We start from the raw sequence: 6000 nt of genomic DNA, 5'->3' as shown, positions 1-6000 counted from the left end.
ACCTACATTTTCTTAGGTCAGTCTCCCAAGGCAATAGAAATAAAAGCAAAAATAAACAAATGGGACCTAATCGAACTTACAAACTTTTACACAGCAAAGGAAACGGAAACAAAATGAAAACACAACCTACTGAATGGGAGAAAATATTTGTTAACAATGCAACCAACAAGGAATATGTTTCCAAAATACATAAACAGCTCACACTACTCAACAACAAAAAAATAACCCAATCAAAAAATGATCAGAAGACCTAAATAGACATTTCTCCAAACAAGACAGACAGAAGGCCAAGAGGCACATGAAAAGATGCTCAACATTGCTAATTATTAGAGAAATGCAAATCAAAAACCACAGTGAGGTAGCACCTCACACCATTCAGAACAACTGTTATTAAAAAGTTTACAAATAGCAAAGGCTGGAGAGAATGTGGAGAAAAGGGAATCCTCCTGTATCGCTGGAGGGAGTTTATATTATATACTATATTGTAAGCTGGTGCAGCCACTATGGAAAACAGGATAGCGGTGCCTCGGAAAACTAAAACTAGAATTACCCTACGATCCAGCAATCTCACTGCTGGGCATATATCCTGAAAAAATGATAATTCAAAAAGGTACACGCATCCCTATGTTCACAGCAGCACTGTTCACAATAGTCAAGACATGGAAACCACCCAAATGTCCACTGACAGATGAGTGGTAGTCCAGTGGTTAGGATTCAGCCCTTTCACCACTGGGGCCCAGGTTCAGTCCCTGGTCAGGGACCTAAGATCCTGAAAGCCGCATGGTGTTGCCAGAACAAAAACAATAAAAGCAGATGAATGGATAAAGAAGATGTGGTACACACGTACAACGGAATACAACTCAGCCATAAAAGCAACAATATAATGCCATTTGCAGCAACAAATATAATACAAAAGCAACAATATAATGCCGTTTGGGTGCAACTAAAGATTATTATACTAAATAAAGTAAATCAGAAAGAAAGACTAACACCAGATAATATCACTTATACATGACATCTAAAATACGGCCCTAATGAACCTATCTATGAAACAGAAACAGCACCATGGACATAGAGAACACACTGGTGTTGCCAAAGGGGAAGGGTCTGGGGGAGGGATGGAGTAGGAGGCTGTGGTTAGCAACTGTAAGCGTTTGTATATAAGCACAGAGGACTATATCCAAGATTCTATAATAAACCACAATGGAAATGAAAAAGAATGTATATATGTGTATAACTGAATCACTTCTCTGTACAGCAGTAATTAACACAACATTGTAAATAGACTAGTCTTCAATTTAAAAAACAGTTCACCAATTGGAAGGTTAATCTCATCTGAAAACATCCTCCAATGAGACATGTAGTTAATTAACACTGTGTATCAACCACTCCAAAATTAGTGGTTTAAAACAATGAGTCCATGGGTCAACAAGGCAATTCTGCCACCTGAGCCAGACGTAGGCTGGGCTCCGTCAAACACCTGCAGTCAACTGGTACAGGAAGACCTCCGATGGAGTGCTCCATCTCTGCTCTATGCAGTCTCCCATCCTCCAGCAGGCTAGCCTGGGCTTATTCACTTGCTGACTAGGAAGGGTTCCCAAGGAAGAAGTAGATGAACGGGAGCTGTTGAGGCCTGGGCTCAGAATGGATGTGCCATCACTTCCATAGCACTGCACTGGCCAACGTGAGTGAAGAGGCCAGACAAGATTCAAAGGGTGGAGAAGTAACTCTCTCTCTCCACGTGCAGAGCTGCAAGGTCACAGCGCCGAGGCGGTGGATATAGGAAAAGGAATACTGCTACCGTTTTTGCTGACCGTCTACTAAAGTGAAGGTAGCACACTTTGCGAGGGTCTGAAAGTGTTGCTGCTCTTGTTTAGGGAGAGTTTTCAGGGCCTGGTGCCGTCAGATGTTTAAAATGCTTCTCTTGGGTGAAGTTAGTAGCTTTGGGGGAAGGAATACACAATAGCAGAAATACACTGGGCTTTAAAATCAGGGTTTGACTCAGTCAGGGCCCTCTCCAGTCCAAACAACACCTTCACTTGCATTAGGACAAGAGGCAAGCCTTCTCTCTGACTGGCACTGCCCTACTAGAGAACCCCCACTGTTTGCAGTAGCCCTCGCATTTGAACACTGGCCAGTGTATCTCCTCGGAGCCTCAATTTCCATATCTGCTGATGAGAATTATTATAACACCGCCCTCACAAAGGCTGTGGGGAGGATTAAATGAGTTTAGGTATATGAAGTGTCTGGCATACTGAGTACTTGGTTCTCAAAAACTATTAATGCCTCTTCTGCCTCTCTGCTATAAGAAGCCACAGTGAAGAGAACTTTAGAACATTCAAGGATGCCTGTGAGTCTCCAGTCAAACCAATCATGAAAGGAGGGGAAAGGAGAGAGACTTATACGAGGGCATTGAGTTCTTGAACTTGACCTGAGTAGAGGAACAGTTCAAGAGGCCTGTGCGTTGCTCATCCTTTGTACCCCAAACATGGGTTACTTGAGTTTTACTAAGGGATTACTGCAATAATTGAAACAGAGGATAACTATCTTGTCTATACCCAACCTAAAAGTTATTTTCAGAGGAATAGAAAACATTTCAAATTACTGAATGAAAGAGTGGGGAGGTGAAAATAGAAGAAAAGCCTCATGCTTCTTATCAGCAGATAAATGGTTATATATGTAAGAATGCATGGGGGCTTCCCTGATGGCTCAGTTGGGAAAGAATCTGCCCGCAAAGTAGGAGACCCAGATTCAATCCCTAGGTCAGGAAGATCTCCTGAAGAAGGAAATGGCAACCCACTCCAGTATTCTTGTCTGGAAAATTCCATGGACGGAGGGGCCTAGTGGGCTAAAGTCTATAGGGTCTCAAGAGTCTATGACTTAGCAACTTAGTGACTAAACCACCACCGTGCAAGAATAGATGAGGAACCAAACCAAAGTGTTAATACAAGTCATACATACATAATTCACTCAAGAAGTTCAATTTTAGCCTCACCTGGGTGTTCAATTACAGGAACCATGGAACCTAGAAACAATCACACAATGTTAATCCTCCCAAGAAAGTGGCTCTTCATTAGTGATTCTAATCTGTCACCTGATGCTCACAGGCCATTATGAAATCCATTTATATTCCTAGTTTCAAAAACTAAATTGGAGGTATGAGCCGAAGGGTACATTAAATTAGGGATTATTGCTTGTGGCACTCTATGTGAGCCAGGTGATGCTGGGCCATTTTAATTAAGAGTTTGTTTTCAATACCAACACAAGCAAATGAATAATATTAAGTCAACACTGAGGCAGTTGTGGGGGGAGGGGTTATGGGGATAATTGAAATACACAGTTGCGTTATAGGTCTATTGTGCAGAGTTCTGTTAGTCATTAGAAAAAACTGCTTTGGAGCAACTGAATCAAATCTGTACATGGGGCATGGATATTGAGCACCAAGAAAAGATGATGGCTAGAGAAATAAGAGGCTTCCCTGGTTGCTCAGCGGTAAAAAATCCATCTGCAATATAGGAGACATGCTTCGATTAAGGTAGAGGTGGGGTTTCAAACCAGGTGTATCTGATTCCAAAGCATACTGTTAAAACAGAATCAGACTAACAGAATGAGCTTATGGTTATGCGGGGGGTGGAGAAGGGGGGAAGGACAGTTAGGGAGTCTGGGACTAGTGTGTACACACTGCTGTATTTAAAATAGATAAACAACAAGGACCTACTGTATAGCACAGGGAACTCTGCTCAATGATAAGTAACAAACCTAAATGGGAAAAGAATTTGAAAACAGATACATGTATATGAATAACAGCCTCAGTTTGCTGTACATCTGAAACTATCAACTATACTCCAACATAAAATAAAAAGTAAACAAAAAAAACTTACAAAGCCTATGTTATTAACTATGAGACTTCACTATCAGCCTGTCTTATTGTCCCCAAGGAGGAAAAAGCTAAAAATAACCGAAAAAAGTTTGGGAACCAAACCATGAGACTAATTTTGCCAAAATATTGTGAGGTTTAGGGAAGAGATTTGGGAGTATTTTTCTCTGAAGTTTTCTCTTTAGAACAAAAATGTATGTGTGTGTCCCTTCATCAATATACCATATACATGTTACTGGAAGCCTTTAAGCCTTCGCCATAAATTATCCAGTCGTATTCAGGGAGGGACTTCCATTGTATTTGATATGCTTTTATCCCTGAAGCTGAGTGTCTGGTTAGCCCATGTGTGTTTTCACATTGTTTGCTATGTTTTATTTCATTAAAAACTAAATCCACTGAAATCAGAGCATTATTGAACGATGCAGATTTACTTTTTTTTTTTTTTTTTGGCAGATAAGATGGGAGAAGTGAGTTTCATTCCAGAACTGCACAGTATTTCATTTTTAAAAATCTTCCTTGAAAAAAAAAAATCCTCATTGAATATAATATGTCCTCCAAAGCTTTCTTCTTTGCTGCGTATCATAGGCTCTGCTCTTTCTAGTCCAGGTTCTCCCCACCCCCTCCAGTCTGCAAATAATCCTTAGGAACCCTAAATCACACTTTCTTCTTTATGCAGATCAACTTAATTGTATGCTACTTCTTAGCTCCAAACCTAAAAATCTCCATTCTGACTGGGAATGAAGATATTGTTCAAACAGAAGACCCTCCTATCACTAGGGTCATCCTCTTTGAAAGGAAACTATAAATGACAAAAAAAAAAAAAAAGTTATACTAGATAACAGCAAATGGTCTTAATTAAAACCAAAACTAGCTACCTCTCCTTCTGCCTCATAAGGGTAAGTGTCATAATTTATATCAGGGAAAGTAAACCTCTCTTCTCTAACTCTTCATTTCAGAGACTAGTGAGGAGAGAAAGAAAGACTGAAACTTCAAGCCCTCCCCAGTTCTGTGCTAAGGCATCGTTCAGCATGGGATGCATTCTCAGACATGGGAGCCTAACCAGCCATTACCTTTCATGTAAAGATAAATCCCCAGAATACACACTGACATCATTCTTCCTTTCTCTTAAAATCCCCTAAGTTATAATAAGCTTAGGGGACAGTTTTTTCCCTGCTATTTTTGACAACCCCTCAAAGACTGCAGTGATGCTTTAGATGCCCTTCCTAATATCAAAGGACTTCTATCAATTTTTAATTTTTCCTGATTTTGGCCTTCTTGATAACTGTCCTCACAAGCTGTAGCAAAACTTTCATTCAAATATCCAATGGGATACTCTTCCTCAGTACCTTTTTTGGTCACCTTCTGCACACTTTTTCATTAGCTATCTTAAGTTATAACTTCACAAAATGAGAAAGAAAAGAAATCCAAGGCAAGATTTCTACTTCTGCTGTTCTGGCTAAGTCCACCATGAAAATATGTGTACAAGTTCACTGCATCTAAAGCAGGACTGCTTGTCACACTAGTTCCTCCATGTACTTGAGGTTACCATACAGTCTTCCTATTCAGGGAAGTATCCTACAGGAAAAAATCTATGTCTCAACAATAAAGAAAATCCATGACAGCTAACTAAAATAGTCAAATCTAATTCTTCATTCTTACATATAAACAATAACTAATGATTGGGCTTCCCTCGTGACTCAGTGGTAAAGAATCTGCCTGCCACTGCAGGACACACACAGGTTCGATCCCTGATCCAGGAAGATCCCACATGCCACTGAGCAACTAGACCCACGAGCTGCAACTACTGAAGCTCTCGAGCCCTACAGCCGGTGAGCTGCAACAAGAGAAGCCGGCACAACGAGAAGCCGGTGCTCCGCAGCTGCAGGGTAGCCCTCGCTCACCACAACTAGAGAAAACATCCACACAGCAATGAAGACCCAGCACAGTCTAAAATAAACAAATAACATTATTTTTAAAAATGATTAATTTGATCAGAGATGTCTAGGAAAACTAGTACCATAAAAGAGAAAAACTAATTCCAGAGAAAACAATTCATATAACTGAATAATGACAATAAAAAATATTTAGCATGTGAAACATGACTAATAATAACAACACTAACT

The sequence above is a fragment of the Ovis canadensis genome, chromosome 2, assembly GCF_042477335.2.
Source record: "Ovis canadensis isolate MfBH-ARS-UI-01 breed Bighorn chromosome 2, ARS-UI_OviCan_v2, whole genome shotgun sequence".
Classification (NCBI taxonomy): Eukaryota; Metazoa; Chordata; class Mammalia; order Artiodactyla; family Bovidae; genus Ovis; species Ovis canadensis.
This window is presented reverse-complemented; position numbering follows the sequence as displayed.